This window comes from Strix aluco, unplaced genomic scaffold, assembly GCF_031877795.1.
Source record: "Strix aluco isolate bStrAlu1 unplaced genomic scaffold, bStrAlu1.hap1 HAP1_SCAFFOLD_86, whole genome shotgun sequence".
Taxonomy (NCBI): domain Eukaryota; kingdom Metazoa; phylum Chordata; class Aves; order Strigiformes; family Strigidae; genus Strix; species Strix aluco.
In genome coordinates this window covers 32,433-53,453 of record NW_027436536.1, presented here as the reverse complement: position 1 = coordinate 53,453, position 21,021 = coordinate 32,433, and the positions used below count along the sequence as shown (strand labels likewise).

At 52.4% G+C, this 21,021-nt stretch overlaps 1 long non-coding RNA gene and 1 pseudogene across 1 annotated transcript; one reads left to right on the top strand and one right to left on the bottom strand.

Moving 5' to 3' along the window:
• The first annotated feature begins 887 nt into the window (after nucleotides 1–887).
• LOC141918943 (uncharacterized) lies at nucleotides 888–3,432 on the top strand. Its single transcript, XR_012621845.1, has 2 exons — nucleotides 888–1,128; nucleotides 1,450–3,432. It is a non-coding gene; the product is annotated as an uncharacterized LOC141918943 (long non-coding RNA).
• Nucleotides 3,433–14,882: 11,450 nt separating this feature from the next.
• On the bottom strand, nucleotides 14,883–20,189 carry LOC141918945 (poly(A) polymerase gamma-like; annotated as a pseudogene).
• Between the last annotated feature and the right edge of the window lie 832 nt (nucleotides 20,190–21,021).

Below are 21,021 nucleotides of genomic sequence, written 5' to 3'. Positions count from 1 at the left end.
CCTCAGCTCGTCCAGGCTCAGCCACTAAAGATGCTGGAGCAGGGATGAGGCGGTCAGGCTCCTGTGAACGGTGACTGCTTCCAGTCCTTGTGTGGTACCATGTCTGCTGCCTCCCGCCATGGTTCCCAAGGGACGTACGGCTCATTCTGTAGTGCTGTTACTTCCTTTAAGGATCTGTTCCTAAGATAATTCTTCAGTTCCCTTTCTCTTATTTTTCAGTTATTATTCCTTATTCTCATTGTTCTTTTACAGGGCTGTGTCAAACTATACAAAACCCATTACTGTTGTATGGTTTTACAAAATATTTTTTCAGCTACATTTGAATTTTATTCTTTCCTTCTACCATTTGTTTGTGGTCTAATTTTTTTTAATGGCAGGGTAATATTTCTTGATGTATTAACAGTCCTCCTCTAACCAGTCAGAGTAGCGCATATTCATTTTGTTGTAACACTTTTGCTCTGCTTCCTTAATTTTTTTGTTTTTGATTGTATTTTAATCCCTTTCCCTTTGTCCCGCTTTTGATGTTATTTAAATTTTGAGCTGTCCGTTGTAAACAGTTGTCTATTATGTTGTTAGTCTTTTGTTTTTGAGGAGCTGTAATGGATTATTTATGCCTCCTATGTATCTCTGGGACTCTCTGCTTCTACTTTTTCCACAGAAGTAGATTTGAATTCTGTTTTCACTTATTTCTGAATTATTTTCCCCACATGTACTTGAAATCCAAGAGGCTCAAAGTCTTCTGTTGTATGGGTTCAATGACAGTACAGTATCTCTTGGTCAGCAACCTTTGTTACTTTTCAATTCCATACCTTTCTCTATTAGTAAGAGGTTATTTAGAATTTATTTTCCTTTCTATGGATTTACCATACTTATATTCTGCAACTCCCCCTTCAGCCATAGATTCTTTCAGTATTAGCCTTTTTATTAAAGAAACTGAAAGCTTAGAATTCAGCTAGCGATTGTGAACATGTAAACTCTGATTTGAATTTTTGGTTCTTCTGTAGGTTTGTGAAATCTTGGATCAAATTGCTAAACTTGTCAGAGGGTACTATGCAAGTTGAGCACAAACTAAAGCACTTTGAATTCAGACGATCTTTCTTAGTCTCAATTCCTCACCTGTAAAATAGGGTGAGTATTTCTAAACTTTGTAGTCAGACTTTATGGCTTTTAAGCAAGAATTCTTCTAGGAATTTATACTAAATTTGTACATCTGTTGTGTCCTCTAAAACCAATTCAGGGATTTTTGATTTGCTGATTTTCCCTTTTTTTTTAATGATTGTGCATGTAAATCTGCTAACAGGACTTCTAAATGATTTTTTTATTTGCCTTGTAAAATGTAGGGCTTAATCCGTTATCAAGCGTTCAGTACATATTTGTAAACTACAGGCTAGAACTAAAATACTGTATTTGTATCACTACTTTTTTTTTTTAACTGTTGTAAATTCACAGGGAATTGTGAAGAGAGGTGAAGTTGTGTTCGAGGCTGCCAGAAGCCGCAGAATCCCAATCCTGATGGGAACACCTGGAGGTGACCAGAAGAGGACAGTGCAGATTGTTGCCAATTCCATCCCCGACTTGCCTGACCTGGGGCTTATTGACAAGGAGCTGGCAACCAGTGGAGCTGGAAATCCCAAGGTAGAACAGATGATTAGAGACTCTACTAAAGCCTTAAGCAACTTGTCACTGCAATGACAACTTACTGCATTTTAGGAAGCAGCTTCCTGGTTTAGGAGCAGGAAGTCTCCACATCGTTATCAGGGTTAATATAGCATATTTAAAAAGGACTCAACGTGCCAGTAAAATAACAGAGTAGAGATAATATGCAGTCACAGAATAATTGTGTCTAATTTCTGAAGCTATCTTGAGCAAAGGCAACAAGTCCTTCTAAGGTATTTGAGACATACACTCAGGGGTACTGTCTTTCAGTTTATAATATTACTGTAGAAAACTCTAATTGCTTCTCTTATTGTTATGGGTTGTCTGTTATGTTGAAAGAACTTGTAGCTGGTATCCAAAGACTGTCCCAGACCTATTTCAGATGATGCAGTTCAGACTGTGGTGGGAGAAAGGACTAAACTACTGGCCTTTTTTTTAGATACTGCATTTTATTGATTGCTTTTTTTATTGCAATATTGTTATAAAATGGGTTCTGTGCGGGCTTCAACTGTCAGTTCAATACTAAAGTTCAGTGCAATACTATAAAAAACAGTTCAGTTGGTAGGCTTTTTAAGCCATAGCCTATTAGAATGAAAGTTCATTAATTTATACTTTATTCCTGTTGTTGATAGTGACTTAAATCCTGCTTATAAACACCTTGAGAAATAAAATATGAACTGCCTTTGGCTCCATATGCAAATGAGCCATAAGGGCTCAGCATTAGCAGTCTAGTTTTTGCCTCCTGCATATAAAAGGCAATAGTTACTTGTAAATCACAGAGTAAAGAAACTACAATAAAATGAAAACTGGTTTTAGAGTTCTGCAAATTCCCGCAGAAAACCTGTAGAACTATAGGGTATCTTTTATTATTGCCAGCTTGTCATGTATAAAACAGGGAAGAGTAAATCTTGATTTTTTTTTTTTCCCCCCCCAACTAGTGCTGTGTTTTTCACTTGCCTGAAGAGTAACGGTACTCATAGTTGCAGTCATAGTTTGTAACCAAATTGTTCATATTTACAGATAAAAATACAGTGAAATTTCTACATTAAGTTAATGTGCTAACTTTATATGGGAGCTTCTAGGAGGACTTCGGAACAAAATAGTGTATTCAAAAGCAAATTCAGTACACTAACTGTAAAGTTTGGGTTTATTTAAGCTGGTATATTTTGCATTAGGTACTGTTTGTAGCATTGGGTTGTAAACATACTAAACTGTATATTTTTCAAGAGCTTTTTTAAATTCCAAGTATTCACTGGTTTGTAGTGTAAGTTTCACGTCATATTTAGGTTTGAGCCTTTCTATGAAGGAGCACCAGTATTTTCCTTGCAGTAGAATTGGTGTGTAAGCTGTTTAAGGAATGTTTAATTCTAATTAGAATACTTACCTCACTTAGTGTTAATTTTTAGATTGGGCTTTGTTGATTGTAAGAACTTGCATAATTGCTATAAATATCTGCTTTAAAACAGATTTGACATATTGCACTAATCTTGAGTTGTAACACTGTTATTGAAAAGCACTTTTAAATTTCTTACTAGAAGGACCATCAGAGTACAACTAATGTTGAGATTTATTTTTTCTATACTGTCTGATGTTACTGAAAGATGTTGTTATTCTTTCATATATTTTTTATAAAATTATAAATTACATTTCTATAAACTAAAACCCTGTCATAGTACCATATGGTCTTTTCCAAAACATTTTCTGTTTGTGTTAACATGTTTATATTTTATATTATTTTCCATTGGTGGAGATTAAAATGATGTTGAACAATGCTGACTGACTTTCACTTTCTTTTCACTTCTCGTGTATCCTGGCTGTCAAAAACTTCAAATGGAACAGTTTATTGGAAAGACAAGGAGATGTGTTTTTCATAGTTAATGTAACTGATACTGCAGTGAGTCTTAAGGGTGAGTAGTACAAGGTTTGTCAACGGCGAATGACTTCTCTAAGAGTTAATGTGTTGACCTCTTAAGGTGAGCTTGGAAGTTCTGTATCCAAATACTTTTTAAGATGTCATCGTAAGGGGTTAAAGTCACTTTATAATTCCAAGTTATGTGCCATTACCTATGTTGTTGAAAGTCCTGTTTTAATTATTTTATTGTTACAGGTGTTAAACTGTAAACTAAGTGTCTGTTAAGCTGCGGTAGTTTGTTAGAGGTCTTTTATAGATCAGCATCTCAGAGAACCAAACGTTTGCAGCAGAGCCTGCTTGTTTTCAGACTCACCTGTAAAATTTGTGATTGTTAAGCAACAGCCACACTGACTGCATTTTCAGTGTTCATTGTAAAGTTAGAATTGGTGAACAGGTAACTCCTCCTTCGTACTTTTCAAAAATTTTGATTTAGTGTCATATTTGACTTGGTTGTTAAAACCAAAATATTAATTTCTACACATTAACAAACTGGTCCAAGATAAATGTGTACTATGTTTCAAAAAGAAGTGGTGAAACCATTTCTAAGTTGAATTTAGACCACAGATACTGTACGATTCACAGTTCAGCTTTATTGAGATTGCCTGGCTGTAAAAGGAAGGAAATTGATGTAACATGTCCTTGGATCCATTTATGTTTAAGGGGAAAAAACCCCAGTTATTCTTTCTTAAGATGGAATAAATCAGTGATCATTAGGCAAAGTTCACTGAAAATTTCATCATGGAAACCTTGCCTTGACCTACCACCATCAAAATTTTTAGCTTTGACAAGAACTTTTGTGGAACACGAAGACCTATGAAAGTCTCCTAGGAGAATGCCATGTAGCCACAAACTTTATGGGGGAAAAGGGTTTTGTTGGTTTTTTTTTAATTGCAGTGGTAACTATAAAATCCTCCCATAATAGGAAGGAGTGTTTCAGAACTGATGCCCTAACTTACAACCAAAAAATTATCTCGAGGAAAGATCTAGTAGGTCTTGTCTTTCATAATAAGGCATTAGTTTGACTCAAATTACTTAGAAAACAGAGAGGATTGTTCAATAGCTTATAGTTAATGTATGAACATGCATTTCTTGCTAGTCATCCATGAGTGAAATTTATTTAAAAAATAAACTGAAAAGTTGGTGTTTTCGTCTATTTGATTTGACAGTTGGCGCATCGAGCTCCAGCCCCCCTTGCCTCTCTGACAGCTGACACGCAGTGTAGAGCTTGGCACTGGAAACACTGGGTGTTGTGCTTACACTGGCTAAATCCTAGCTTTAGATGGTAATAGCAATCTCTTTCATGCTGAAGGTATGATTTTTTTTTTTGTTTGTTTGTTTGACTTTGGTGTTTTCATTGTGAAGTCCCAGACTTGTATCATGAATACAAGGAAGAATTTGAGTCACACTTTTAACCGTTGAGCATGCCTTCATTCATCCCCTGATGACATCTGTACTTTGTTGAAATCCCCTTTGCAGTTCCCCTTTGTTATCTCCAAGGTTTCTTTGGTCTCCAAGGCCCGCTCAGGACTCCTCCGCTCCCATTGCCGAGCTCTCGTGAGGGCTCTTTGAGCTCCTTTTTTCCATTTGGAACCCTTCCTGCATCCGCATCTGTTACCCCAGTCGGTCTTTCTGTCCTCCCATCCATTCGGTGCACCTCCATTCAGTTCCCCGGCCCCCTGAGGACATCTCTACTTTGTTTGATTCCCTTTTGAATTCGTTGCATCCCCGAGACTTCTTTGGTCTCTCTAATCCCCGTGACAATGCCTCTCGTTTTGCCAGAACCTTTTCTGAAACCATCTTTGTGCTCCAGAGCCATCTATTTGTTTTCCATCTTATCACATGTCTTTATTTGGTATCTGGTATCCCAAAGACGTGTGTCGTCAGCTTAGATCTCTTCCGGAGTTTTTCAGAGAAGAGGATCACCTTCATATGTTATCGATAAATCTCCTGTGGGGGTGTTTGTCATGTTTTGCAATTTATTTTTGTTCTAGCAACTTAGGTGTTAGTTAGGCTGGTTCATACAGTTTCTGATACATGTCATGCAATTCCGTGGTTTTTTGTCTATTCTGTCCTTTGGGACTCTTAGGGGAGTTAGTCAGAATGTCAAGGTCACTCTGAATTGTTGGCAATGTACAGTAAATAATTTATATTGCAGCCTGTGGTATTTCTGAGAAGGAAATCTTATAGGATCTAATTCTGCTTTGCTCTTTACTCCTATCTAGAACATGGTTTTGTTAGAAGTTAGGTCGCGTGCGTGGTCTTGCTAGAAAAGAAGCGAACCCAGTAGCATTTTTGTTTTTCACAGGAAACTAAAGCACATCATTTAGGATAATGATATCGCTATTGCATGTAGCCAACTACTTCCCGACATCACCCCCCCAAGAGAGATGACAACGACAGCACCGCCACAACACAGACGATGACATGGGCCCACGCCCCGCCCCCGACAGGCGACGACTTCGGCCCCACCCCCCCCCCAAGAGAGGCGACAACTTCACCCCCCCGCCCCCAAAACCAGGCGATGACACCGCCCCCCCCCCCCCCCCCCCAATAGAGGCGACATCGCCCCCCCCCCCCACAAGTGACAACTTTGCCCCACTCAAAGACAGGCAACGACCTCGCGCCCCCCCCCCCCCTCCCCCCCCAAGACAGGCGACACCGCGCACCCCCCCCCACTCATCAAGACAGAGGACATCACCCCCCCCACCCCACGAAATGCGACGACCTCGCCCATCCCCCCCCGCGAAGACAGGCGACCTTGCCCCCCCCACCCCCGAAGAGAGGCAACGTTGTCCCCCCCCCCAAGACAGGCGACGACCTCACCCCACACCCCTCCCCGCAAAAGACAAACGACATCGGCACCCCCCTCCCCAAGACAGGCAACGACTTCGACCCCCACCCCCCCCCCAAGACAGGCAACGATTTCAACCCCCCTCCCCACCCCACCCCCGGATAGACGACGACCTCGCCACCCCCCCCACCCAAGACAAGCGACGACCTAGGCACCCCCCCCCCCCCCCCCCAAGACAGGCGTCATCGCCCCCCACCCCCCCCAAGACAGGCGACGACTTCAGCCCCTGCCCCCCCCCCAGGATAGACGACGACCTCGCCCCCCCCCCCCCCCCAACACAGACGACGACTTCACCCCCCCCACCCCAAGACAGGCGACAATTTCAGCCCCCCTCCCCCAGGATAGGCAACGATTTCAGCCCCCCCCCCACCAAGGATAGACAATGACCTCGCCCCCGCCACCCAAGACAGGCGACGATGTCGACCCCCCCCCCCCCCCCAACAGACGACGACCTCGACCCCCCCCCCCAAGACAGGCGACGCTTTCAGGCCCCCCCCGCAGGATAGGCGACGATTTCAGCCCCCCCCCCCCCCCAGGATAGACGATGACCTCGCCCCCGCCCCCCAAGACAGGCGATGACATCCCCCCCCCCCCAAGACAGGCGACGACGTCGCGCTCCACCCGCCCACCCCCCAAAGGCGATGATCTCGCCCCCCCCCAAGACAGGCGACGACCTTGCCCCTCCCCAAAGACAGAATACGACATCGCCCGCCCCCCAAGACAGGCGAAATCCCCCTCCCCCCCCGCCGAACACAGGCGACCTTGCCCCCCCACCCCAAGACAGGCGATGACTTCGATCCGCCCCCCCACGACAGACGACGACCTCGACACCCCCCCCCAAGACAGGCGACGACGTCGCGCTCGACCCGCCCACCCCCGAAAGGCGATGACCTCGCCCGCCCCCCAAGACAGGCGACATCGCCCTCCCCCCCCGCCGAAGACAGGCGACCTTGCCCCCCCTCCCCAAGACAGGCGACGACATCGGCGCCCACCCCCAAGACAGGCGACGACCTCGCGCCCCCGCCCCAAGACAGGCGACGACCTCGCCCCCCCACCCCCCCCAAGACAGGTGATAATATTGCCCCCCCCCCCCCCCCCAAGACAGGCGACGACTTCGCCCCCCCCAACCCAAGACAGACGACGACATCGACCCCCCTCCAAGACAGGCGAGGAGCTCGCCCCCCCCCAAGACAGGCGACGACCTCGACCCCCCCCCCCCCCCCCCAAGACAGGCGACGATATCGCCCCCCCCCAAGACAGGCGACGACTTCACGCCCCCCACCCCAAGACAGGCGACGATTTCAACACCCCCCCCCCCCCCCCCAGGATAGACGACGACCTCGCCCCCCCCCACCCAAGACAAGCGACGACCTCGGCACCACCCCCCCTCCAAGACAGGCGACGTCGCCCCCCCCCCTCCAAGACAGGCGAGGACTTCGCCCCCCCACGCCCCCCAAGACAGGCGACGACTTCAGCCCCCGCCCCCCCCCCAGGATAGACGACGATTTCAGCCCCCCCCCCCCCAAGGATAGACGATGACCTCGCCCCTGCCCCCCAAGACAGGCGACGACCTCGACCCCCCCCCCACGACAGACGACGACCTCGACCCCCCCCCCCAAGATAGACGATGACCTCGCCCCCCCCAAGACAGACGACGACCTCGTCCCCCCCCAAGACAGAAGACGACCTCGCCCCTCCCCCCCAAGACATGCAACGACATCGCCCCCCCCCCCCCCCAGACAGACGACGACATTGCCCCCCCTCCCCAAGACAAGCCACGATCTCGCACCCCACCCCTCCCCCCAAGACAGGCGACGACCTCGCGCCCCCCCACAAGACAGGCAGCGACTTCGCCCCCCCACCCCCCTCAAGATAGGCGACGATATCGCCCCCTCCCCCCACCCCAGACAGACGACGACATCGCCCCCCCTCCCCAAGACAAGCGACGATCTCGGCACCACCCCCCCTCCAAGACAGGCGACGTCGCCCCCCCCCCCTCCAAGACAGGCGAGGACATCGCCCCCCACCCTCCAAGACACACGACATTGGCACCCACTCCCCCCCAAGACAGGCGACGATTTCAACCCCCCAACCCCCACCCCAGGATAGACGACGACCTCGACCCCCCCCCACCCAAGACAAGCGACGACCTCGACCCCCCCTCCCCAAGACAGGCGATGACTTCAATCCGCCCCCCCACGACACACAACGACCTCGACACCCCCCCACAAGACAGGCGACGACGTCGCGCTCCCCCTGCCCACCCCCGAAAGGCGATGACCTCGCCCCCCGCCAAGACAGGCGACGAACTTGCCCCTCCCCAAAGACAGACTGCGACATCGCCCCTCCCCCCCCAAGACAGGCAACATGGCCCTCCCCCCCCGCTGATGACACGCGACCTTGCCCCCCCTCCCCAAGACAGGCGACGACATCGCCCCCCCCCCAAGACAGGCGACGACACCGCCCCCCCCCCCACCCCAGACAGACGACGACATCGGCGCCCCCCCCCAAGACAGGCGACGACCTCGCGCCCCCGCCCCAAGACAGGCGACGACATCGCCCCCCACCCTCCAAGACAGGCGATATCGGCACCCACCCCCCCCAGACAGGCGAGGAATTCGGCCCCCACCCCGCCAAGACAGGTGACGATTTCAACCCCTACCACCCCCCCCCAGGATAGACGACGACCTCGCCCCCTCCCACCCAAGACAAGCGACAACCTCGGCACCACCCCCCCTCCAAGACAGGCGACGTCGCCCCCCCCCCTCCAAGACAGGCGAGGACTTCAGCCCCCACCCCCCCCCCCAGGATAGACGATGACCTCGCCCCCCCGCCCAACACAGGCGACGACTTCACCCCCCCCACCCCAAGACAGACGACGACATCGACCCCCTCCCCAAGACAGGCGAGGAGCTCGCCCCCCCCCCCAGACAGACGATGACCTTGCCCCCACACAAGACAGGCGACGACCTCGACCCCCCCCCCACCCAAGACAGGCGACGATTTCAACCCCCCACCCCCCCCCCAGGATAGACGACGACCTCACCCCCCCCCACCCAAGACAAGCGACAACCTCGACCCCCCCTCCCCAAGACAGGCGATGACTTCAATCCGCCCCCCCACGACACACGACGACCTCGACACCCCCCCACAAGACAGGCGACGACGTCGCGCTCCCCCCGCCCACCCCCGAAAGGCGATGACCTCGCCCCCCGCCAAGACAGGTGACGAACTTGCCCCTCCCCAAAGACAGAATACGACATCGCCCGCCCCCCAAGACAGGCAACGACATCGCCCCCCCCCCCAACCCCAGACAGATGACGACATCAGCGCCCCCCCCCAAGACAGGCGACGACCTCGCGCCCCCGCCCCAAGACAGGCGACGACCTCGCCCCCCCACCCCCCCCAAGACAGGTGACGATATCGCCCCCCCCCCCCCCCAAGACAGGCGACGACTTCGCGCCCCCCAACCCAAGACAGACGACGACGACATCGACCCCCCTCCAAGACAGGCGATGACCTGGCCCCCCACCCTCCAAGACAGGCGACGACGTCGACCCCCCCCCCACCCAAGACAGGCGACGATATCGCCCCCCACCGCCAAGACAGGCGACGACTTCGCCCCCCCCCACCCCAAGACAGGCGACGACTTCGCCCCTCCCCACCCCAAGACAGGCGACGATTTCAGCCCCCCTCCCCCCAAGGATAGACGACGACCTCGACCCCCCCCCCTGCCACGACAGACGACGACCTCGACCCCCCCACCCAAGACAGACGACGACATCGCCTTCCCCCCCCAAGACAAGCAACGACCTCGCCCCCGCCCCAAGAGAGGCGACATCGACCCCCCCCCAAGACAGAGGACAGCGCCCCCTCCCCCCCAAGAAATGCGACGACCTCGCCCACCCCCCCCCCCGAAGACAGGCGACCTTGACCCCCCCGGAAGAGAGGCGACTTTGCCCCCCCCAAAGACAAGCGATGACATCGCCTTCCCCCCCCCAAGACAGGCGACGACCTCGCCCCCCCACCCCCCCCAAGACAGGTGACGATATCGCCCCCCCCCCCCCCCAAGACAGGCGACGACTTCGCGCCCCCCAACCCAAGACAGACGACGACGACATCGACCCCCCTCCAAGACAGGCGATGACCTGGCCCCCCACCCTCCAAGACAGGCGACGACGTCGACCCCCCCCCCCACCCAAGACAGGCGACGATATCGCCCCCCACCGCCAAGACAGGCGACGACTTCGCCCCCCCCACCCCAAGACAGGCGACGACTTCGCCCCTCCCCACCCCAAGACAGGCGACGATTTCAGCCCCCCTCCCCCCAAGGATAGACGACGACCTCGACCCCCCCCCTGCCACGACAGACGACGACCTCGACCCCCCCACCCAAGACAGACGACGACATCGCCTTCCCCCCCCCAAGACAAGCAACGACCTCGCCCCCGCCCCAAGAGAGGCGACATCGACCCCCCCCCAAGACAGAGGACAGCGCCCCCTCCCCCCCAAGAAATGCGACGACCTCGCCCACCCCCCCCCCGAAGACAGGCGACCTTGACCCCCCCGGAAGAGAGGCGACTTTGCCCCCCCCAAAGACAAGCGATGACATCGCCTTCCCCCCCCCAAGACAGGTGACGACATCGCCCCCACCCCCCCAAAAGACAAACGACATCGGCGCCCCCCCCAAGACAGACGAAGACCTCGCCCCCCCGCCCAAGACAGACGACGACACCGGCGCCCCCCGCCCCCCCCAAGACAGACGCCGTCATCGCCCCCCCCAAGACAGGCGATGACCTCGACCACCCCTCCCCAAGACAAGCGACAATCTCGCCCCCCACCACCCCCCCCCAAGACAGGCAACGACATCCCCCCCACCCCAAGACAGGCGATGACTTCGATCCGCCCCCCCACGACAGACGACGAACTCGACGCCCCCCCCTAAGACAGGCGACGACGTCGCTCTCCCCCTGCCCACCCCCGAAAGGCGATGACCTCGCCCCCCCCCCAAGACAGGCGACGACCTTGCCCCTCCCCAAAGACAGAATACGACATCGCCCTCCCCCCAAGACAGGCGACATCGCCCTCCCCCCCCACCGAAGACAGGCGACCTTGCCCCCCCCCCCCAGACAGGCGATGACATCGCCCCCCCCACACCCCAGACAGACGACGACATCGGCGCCCCCCCCAAGACAGGCGACGACATCGCCCCCCACCCTCCAAGACAGGCGATATCGGCACCCACCCCCCCAAAGACAGGCGAGGAATTCGGCCCCCACCCCCCCCAAGACAGGCGACGATTTCAACCCCCCACCCCCCCCCCCCCGGAATAGACGACGACCTCGCCCCCTCCCACCCAAGACAAGCGACGACCTCGGCACCACCCCCCCTCCAAGACAGGCGACGTCGGCCCCCCCCCTCCAAGACAGGCGAGGACTTCGCCCCCCCACCCCCCCCAAGACAGGCGACGACTTCAGCCCCCGCCCCCCCCCCGGAATAGACGACGACCTCGCCCCCCCCCAACACAGGCGACGACTTCACCCCCCCCACCCCAAGACAGGCGACAATTTCAGCCCCCCCCCCCCCCAGGATAGGCGATGATTTCAGCCCCCCCCCCCCCCCAAGGATAGACAATGACCTCACCCCCGCCCCCCAAGACAGGCGACGACCTCGACCCCCCCCCCACGACCGACGATGACCTCGCCCCCCCCCAAGACAGACGACGACCTCGTCCCCCCCAAGACAGAAGACGACCTCGCCCCTCCCCCCCAAGACATGCAACGACATCGCCCCCCCCCACCCCAGACAGACGACGACATCGCCCCCCCTCCCCAAGACAAGCGACGATCTCGCACCCCACCCCTCCCCCCAAGACAGGCGACGACCTCGCGCCCCCCCACAAGACAGGCAGCGACTTCGCCCCCGCAACCCCCTCAAGATAGGCGACGACCTCGCCCCCTCCCCCCACCCCAGACAGACGACGACATAGCCCCCCCCACCCCAAGACAGGCGACGATTTCAACCCCCCACCCCCCCCCAGGATAGACGACGACCTCGCCCCTCCCCACCCAAGACAAGCGACGACCTCGGCACCACCCCCCCTCCAAGACAGGCGACGTCGCCCCCCCCCCCTCCAAGACAGGCGAGGACTTCGCCCCCCCACCCCACCCAAGACAGGCGACGACTTCAGCCCCCGCCCCCCCCCCAGGATAGACGACGACCTCGCCCCCCCCCCCAACACAGGTGACGACTTCACCCCCCCCACCCCAAGACAGGCGACGATTTCAGCCCCTCCCCCCCCAAGCATAGACGATGACCTCGCCCCTGCCCCCCAAGACAGGCGACGACCTCGACCCCCCCCCCACGACAGACGACGACCTCGTCCCCCCCCCAAGACAGACGACGACCTCGCCCCCCCCCCAAGACAGGCGACGACCTCGACCCCCCCTCCCCAAGACAAGCGACGATCTCGCCCCCCCTCCCCCCCCAAGACAGGCGACGACCTCGCCCCTCCCCAAATACAAGCGACGAACTTGCCCCCCCCACAAGACAGACGACGACATCGCCCCCCCCCCCCCAAACGCAGGCGACGACATCGCCCCGCCCCCTCCAAGACAGGCAACGACTTCGCCCCCCCCCACCCCAAGACAGGCGACGATTTCAGGCCCCCCCCGCAGGATAGGCGACGATTTCAGCGTCCCCCCCCCACCCCAGGATAGACGATGACCTCGCCCCCCAAGACAGGCGACGACATCCCCCCCTCCCCAAGACAGGCGATGACTTCGATCCGCCCCCCCACGACAGATGACGACCTCGACGCCCCCCAAGACAGGCGACGACGTCGCGCTCCCCCCGCCCACCCCCGAAAGGCGATGACCTCGCCCCCCCCCCAAGACAGGCGACGACCTTGCCCCTCCCCAAAGACAGAATACGACATCGCCCGCCCCCCAAGACAGGCGACATTGCCCTCCCCCCCCCCCAAGACAGGCAAAGACATCGCCCCCCCCCCCCCCACCCCAGACAGATGACGACATCGGCGCCCCCCCCCAAGACAGGCGACGACATCGGCCCCCCCCCCCCCCAAGACAGGTGACGATATCGCCCCCCCCCCCCAAGACAGGCGAGGAGCTCGCCCGCCCCCCAAGACAGACGATGACCTCGCCCCCCCCAAGACAGGCGACGACCTCGCCCCCCCACCCCCCCCAAGACAGGCGACAATTTCAGCCCCCCCCCCCACGCCAGGATACACGACGACCTCGCCCCCCCCCCCCCCAAGACAGCCGACGACCTCGACCCCCTCCCCAAGACAGGCGACGACCTCGGACCCCCCCACCAAGACAGGCGACGACCTTGCCCCCCCCCTCAAGACATGCAACGACATCACCCCCGCCCCCCCCAAAGATAAAAGACATCGGCGCCCTCCCCCACAAGACAGACGACGACATCGCCCCCCCCCCCCCAAGACAGGCAACAACTTCGCCCCCCCCACCCCAAGACAGGCGACGATTTCAGCCCCCCCCCCGCAGGATAGGCGACGATTTCAGCCCCCCTCGCCCCAAGGACAGACGACGACCTCGACCCCCCCACCCAAGACAGACGATGACATCGCCCCCCCCCCAAAGACAGGCGATGACCTCGTGCCCCCACCCCAAGACAGGCGACGAGCTCGCCCCCCCCAAGACAGACGATGACCTCGCCCCCCCCCAAGACAGACGACGACATCGGCGCCCCCCGCCCCCCCCTAGACAGACGATGACATCGCCCCCCCACCCCAAGACAGGCGACGATTTCAGCCCCCCCCCCCACTCCAGGATACACGACGACCTCGCCCCCCCCCCCCCCCCCAAGACAAGCGACGACCTTGTCCCCCCCCCCTCCAAGACAGGTGACGACCTCGGACACCCCCCCCCAAGACAGGCGATGACCTCTCCCCCCCCCCCCCAAAAGACAAACGACATCGGCACCCCCCCCCCCAACACAGGCGACGACATCGCCCCCCCCCCAAGAGAGGCAACCACATCGCCCCCCCCCCCCCCGCAACACAGGCGACGACCTCGCCCCCCGCCCCCCCCCCAGACAGACGATGACTTCGGCTGAGGGAAGAAAGTTATTCTGTGAATGTCTGCACCAGACAAAGGCCACAAGACAGTCACGGAACAAGTGACTTCATGAGAGTGGTACCAAGCAGTGACTTGCTTAGGTACTACAGCACGCAGGTCTGCAGTCACTGTACAAGATGTGTTCAGATACAAGGATTCCTGCAGCTGACAAACCCAGGCAGGACTCACATGAGTACTTTTACTTGCCATTTTCCAGATTGCTTGTCTCATGCCCACTTCATTTTTGGTTTGCAACAAGGCATTTAGTCTGCTGACATGATTCACACCGTGAACTACCCCATACCCATCCCTCTGTAGAAAGCCAGCTGGTCAGAGCTGGGAGGAGTCAGCAAGGGCACTGCCTTTACTGCCCCTCTGCACAGTCCTTGTGAGATAAGTGCTGTTCCAGCAGGCTACCCTGCTCCACAGCACAGGTTTAGAAAGGGGTGTCCCTGACGTTCCCATGCCTGCCAGGCTGCCTGGGGGCTTATTTTCCTGTAAGCTCCCATTTTACTGCAGCGTCTTCTCCTGGGATAGGCTGTGGTCAGGCTGTTTAATTACAGCTTCCTAAATACACTATGTGAGAAACTGTGGACTAAGGTATTGTTTATTAAGATTTATGTTAAGCTCAATGTAAAATTAGACGACAGAAACCACTCATGCAAACAACCACTGGACGCCGCCTGTGTGAGATAAGATAACTGTAATCACTCACACAAACTGAACCAGATACTGCTCATGCAAGATAACCACCAGATTTCCAGGAAGCGACAAGAAACAGGACAAGACAGCCCATATAAGGATATATGAGTAAAAGATCAACTATGAGACAAAGAGGGAAGACTTCTTACTTCAGCCTCAACAAATACCAGGAGGCAGGAAACGACCCCCCTAACAACAACTGAAGCATGCGCGGAGTACCTCCACTACCTCATGAGCACGGAAGTAAAGATGTATAAAAAGGGGACTATTTGAACTACTCAGCACGGCAGTTGGCGGAGCGCAGACTCCCCTGCCGTCCAGCGCTGTCTTTGCTCATATTCTACTTGCTATAATTAATAAAGAGTGAATTATAGTCCATTGTGGTCTCAATTTATAACACACTATAAGGTACAAATGACCTTGTGAAATAGCATGGTCACAGGTCCCTGGAGAAGTTATCCTATTCCAAAGGAAGAAAAAAATATTTCTCACTTAAAAGAAAAAATGTAAAACGCTTACCTCAACGCCATCAAACTTGTCAACTGGTACGTACGCATCTTCAACTGGCTGTAAAGGAACAGATAACTGTGTAAGAAAATGTTTTTTGCTACTTTCATGTTCTTCCTAAACTGTGATAAACTACAGATTTTACACTGCTAAACTACTTAGTATAAACACTGAGTTGCTTCTGAACCAAAACAAATTGTTAGTAAGCTGCAAGCAGTATGGCACTAATACGGTGCTAACACTGGCTTTAAAGAGTTCCTTAGCCAAGAGATTCAGAGGCTGATCCTGTGCTGTAATGAACCAGCGGTGCACAACGAGCCATCAGTGCTGGTAAGGCACTTCCCTTGGCCGTGAGGAAGAAAAGTAAGAGATTTCTGTAGCTATCTTACCACTGGTTAACATCCAGAGAAATCGAAAAAGTTCTGTCCACATCCGACAGCATGCACTACCCTTCCTTATTCTGATTTTCTACCGTGCCTGAGGGGCTGTCAGATACCTTATGGGACACTTCAGTGCTGCAGACCCCTTGTCAGAACGGTGCCACAGCCCACTGAGAGTTTGGTCTCAGGTGACAGTCATTTCAGCAAAGGCTCATTCGCTGTGCACATGAAGTCTGTCCAAATGTCTGCACGAGGAAGACCAGGCTAAGAGGAACACTTCTCAGGAGCTTAGTTTCACACACGAGGTGCACAATAGATGCACCTGGGGGTGATTTTACAAAGTAGTTTTGTACGTTCACAGCGCAGCCCCTACTCACTTGATGTCAAGCTGACAGCGTGCGTCCCTTCCGCAACGTCTGGGGCTGAGTGGCCAGAGAGGAACAGGACCAGGGCAGAATGAACTAGAGGTTCTAAAGCACATCCAGAGGGACACCACGGCAAAGGCGCTGACAGAAGCCTTTCCACATCCCCTTCAACTGCCTTAGCTTTCAGGCTGCCCCTTCCTCTTCCTGCCCCTTACTAGACCTAAGATTAAAGGCAAGGCTCCTAGGGACAACCTTGCTTTCTGATACAGCTGACTCATTCTCAAACCACGGGCAGGGGAGAAGTGTACCACAAAGATTCTTATGTGATGTACAGTCACTGCAGAAAGGAACCAAAAGCCTGACTTCTCATGCTGCAGGAAACAGTATTTTAGAAGGTGCTCAGAAACAATTCCTTCTTAAATTTTGGCTTGTAAGACATCCACTACCAATATGAGTCTTTAACATGAATATTCTTTTTGTAAAAGTTGCACAATTATCAAGGAGAGAGCTCAGTCACTCTTAAGATTTTTTATTTCCTCCTGATGTTTTAGTTTTTCAAAGAATGACTGAAAAGTATCTGATCTTTCTACATGTCTAGGAGCAACAGAAACAGCATCTCTGTCAGCACCTGCAAAGAGATTCCATTTCTTCTGTTATTGCTGGAAGTCACTTTCAAACATTAGAACTATCACCAGACAATGAAAGTTCCACCTTTACTGTGTACTCTGAGCCAGTAAGATCCAAATGTAAATATTTTGCCACCAACGTTTGCTACTGCTGAAGGGGGAAGACTCTGTGGGTAGAAGAGTTTACTTTAGAAGATAAGATACACATTGATCTATGTGGAAGTTCAGGCAGCGTACAAGTTTTTTAGAAAGACTACAAGAGCCTCCATAAAAAATGTATTCTCACTCCCTACTGAATTGTTAGTCTAATAGACTGCTACTGTTTTTCTGGAGTGCTTGCAACTCGGAAAAAAAAAAAAAAAAAAAAAAAAAAGAGATGAGTAATGTAGCACTCCTTTCATTAATTTACAGAAATTAAGACGCATTATTAGTCTCCCCCACAGCAGACATACATAAATTAACACAATCTAAGAGCTATACAAAGGGCAAATCTAGTGTAATCATTTCTAACTAGATTGGGGGCTGCAGGCTGTTTGGGGCAAGATTAGTGCCACTGACCATCTATCTCACCCCACAATAAGTTGTTTCAGCTTTGTTAACTGCTACAAGTCAACTGAGAGAGCCACTTCACACATCTATTCAGTGCCCCAAAGACTTCAAGATCTTGAACTGAAGTATCTTTTATACCTTATTGCAATGGCAGTTACTACAGCTCTACTCAATACTTAAGAAGTTAAAAGTTGAACTTCATCAATCCTAGTAGTATGGCCTTTGAAAGAAATAAAAAGGGTTCAGCTGTTTTGATAAGAACATATGAAAAAAATCCTTACCTTGCTCTCACCAAGTTCTGAAATCTATTCATTGACTAAATTATTCAGTTTACCAAGAACAACCAGTTTGTAAAGAAAACTCATATTAAGCTTGCCCTAAAAACCCAAGAGGTTAACAAATGTGACAGCCTTGTTATACCTGTGATTCAGTTCTTCCCCATCTTTCAATACCCCAGATGGCTTCATCGCTTCAACCAGCTTCTGAGTATGGATGCAGTCTATAGCCTTAGGAGGAGCCAAGCTAATCGGAGAAGTAATTCCATAATGCCTTTGAGGCTGGTTCTGCAGCTTAGAATTACTGTGGGAGAAAATAAAATACTGAAGACTTCACAGAAGAAAAAAACCCACAACCTTACTGGAAATCATCCTTCAGTTTACAGGTTTCCAAATCAATGTCTGTTCTTTTACCCAGCATTAATATAAATGAGAAAAAAATTGTCCTGCTTATGATTTTTAGATAACTTGACCTAACTTAGAAGTCACAACTACTTTTTCAAAAATATCTGTGGATGTAAGAAAACATCTAAGTTGCTACCAACTTACTTGCATTGCTCTAGACAGTTAGAACCAATCACCAGGAAATGAAAAGGTTTGAAATCCACTAAGGGTGACGCTACACACAGCAGAAGTTTTGGACACATTTCAGTTTCATATCAGTTTTGATTTAAGGATATTCCCATCAGCTTCCTGCTAACATTAAATAAGACCATTTAACGCTGGCTTCTTTTAGTTAAATGTATTTGCTGTGCTTCTGATTCTGGAAGGGCATTGCAGTTGGTTGTAGAGGAAGGACATATAACAAAGTGATCTGTTAAAGAGCTGATGCAGTAAATCCAGCATTGCCTTGTTTTTGTTTATGGAAGAGAGTATGAATGAAAATATCAACCAATCTGCACCTAATTTTGCTAGGAGAGCCTCACGCACTAAACACAGTGTTCAGTTTTTAGAGTTCAGAGGCTTAGCTGTACATACATCTGTTTGGTCTAAACCCAAGAGATGTACATCAGCATATAAAGCAGCAGAAGTTAAGCTTCGTATGCAGAGGGTGCTCAAACCTGGCTTAGCCAGCTCACTGCCCAGTTAGGCTGAGCAGGACACCAGGCACCTGGGTTTGGAGCCCCCGTAACTCCAATTATAGCAAGGCATAATTTGTGCCTGCAACCCTCTGCTTGCCCTGCGTGTTTAGACTTATTTGCAATCAGAAGCAGCACAGGGCTGACATGGCAGGACAACATTAAATTAAAGGCAGCATTCACATTTTCTTTACGCCACAGAACCCTTGCTTTAGAAAGGGAAAAATGGAGAAGAAACCCTACTTTGCATTACCAGCTGAAACCAGGAGAGAGAAAGGAGCGGGACAGGAGGGAAGCACTGTACTTAACGATCAAGGGTCTCTACAGAAACACCAGTAGCAAAAGGGGGAAGACGCATTAAAAGGTCTATACAACTCATCACGCTTGTCAGACCCTAAGGCTAAAGGGATTAATGATGCCATTATTCAAACTGGCTCTTTTTCTACTTCACAGTCAGCCAGCCTCAAATATTAGATGGGTTAGTCACAGAATCATAGAATGGTTTGGGCTGGAATGGACCTTAAAGATCATCTAGTTCCAACCCCCTGCCATGGGCACGGACACCTTGCACTAGCCCAGGTTGCCCAAAGCCCCGTCCAACCTGGCCTTGAACCCTTCCAGGGAGGGGGCAGCCACAGCTTCTCTGGGCAACCTGTGCCAGTGTCTCACCACCCTCACAGGGAAGAATTTCTTTCTTACATCTAACCTAAATCTGCCCTCTTTCAGTTTAAAACTCTCACCCCTCATCCTATCACTACACTCCCTGATAAAGAGTCACTCACAGGAGCCCCTCCCCTGCTACCCCCCCCCCCCCATACAGCTGTGAAGGGTTTTAATATCGATACAAGCTGTTGATTCTTGGTTTGTTGGTCAAAGATCTGCTGGCATAAGAAACATTTCAAAGCAATCTCCTGCTTTGGCTTCGATGAAGAATTATGCTTCAACCATACAAATGAACTAAGAGGAATGGGCAATACAACCCATTTTCTGTGCAAACCTTAGCAAAGCCCAACTCTGACCCCATCTGCATATTTTTACAGTGGAATCGTCCTGACTCTTCCACCCAAAGAAAGTGACTATAGAAGTTAATGCTGACTTGCAGAAAAAAGAACTTTACAACTTTGGGGTTGTAAAGCAGGTATGTTTATTCAGCGCTGGGCGCATGGGGGATCGCGCCTCCACAAGCATGCGCGCCTTTCTGTAGGTATTCCCTTGCTTTTATGGTACAAAGTATTGTATATTCATAAGACGCCTATACATATTCATAGCCTATCACCGCCTCCCCTTGCTTCTCATGGTAATTAGGTCTCCTCCCCTTGCACCTGCGCATTGAGCTCCTCAAGTCCTGGGCAGTGGTCGTAAATTCCTGGGCGGGGGTCGTATAGATGAAGTATCTCCTCTTCCTCGCTGGTGAACTTTTCACCCAGTCGTTCTGCGCAGCCTCAGTCATTCCCTGTTCCCTGGCCAAACTGCCAGGCCAGTTTGCACCGGAATCCGGGGTAATCTTGCTGCTGACCCACACATCTTCAAGGCTTCTGCCCGGACCAGGAGATAGTAGCCTAGCAACACTATCAGCACCTGGTATGTCTCTGCACGTAGCCCTCCCTGCCTCTGCACGAGTCCCTCTGTCTTGTGCCGTCTAACTACAATTTGTTTGCATTCCCTGTCTCAATGCAGCAGGATAGAGAAACACTGGGATTGACCCAGGCACCATGAAAACAAGGAACCTGGAACAGAATTCACCAAGGAGACAGGAACTGCTAGACAGCAGCTAGACTGCTACTGAAAAAACATTTCAAGGTCCACAATAAGTACGAACTAGCACTTCACACTCAGTCACCAGCTCTCCCCTGAACGACTCCAGGGCAGTGATAAACAAGCACACAGAATCAAATGCCGCCTGACCTACAAACTAAAGATTGCCCATCGGTGTCACCGCACGGGCAGAGCAGGTACTGGGGAAGAACATTTGTGTGACTGCCCATCGATTTACTGCCGCAGGGTCAGGATACACCGGCTG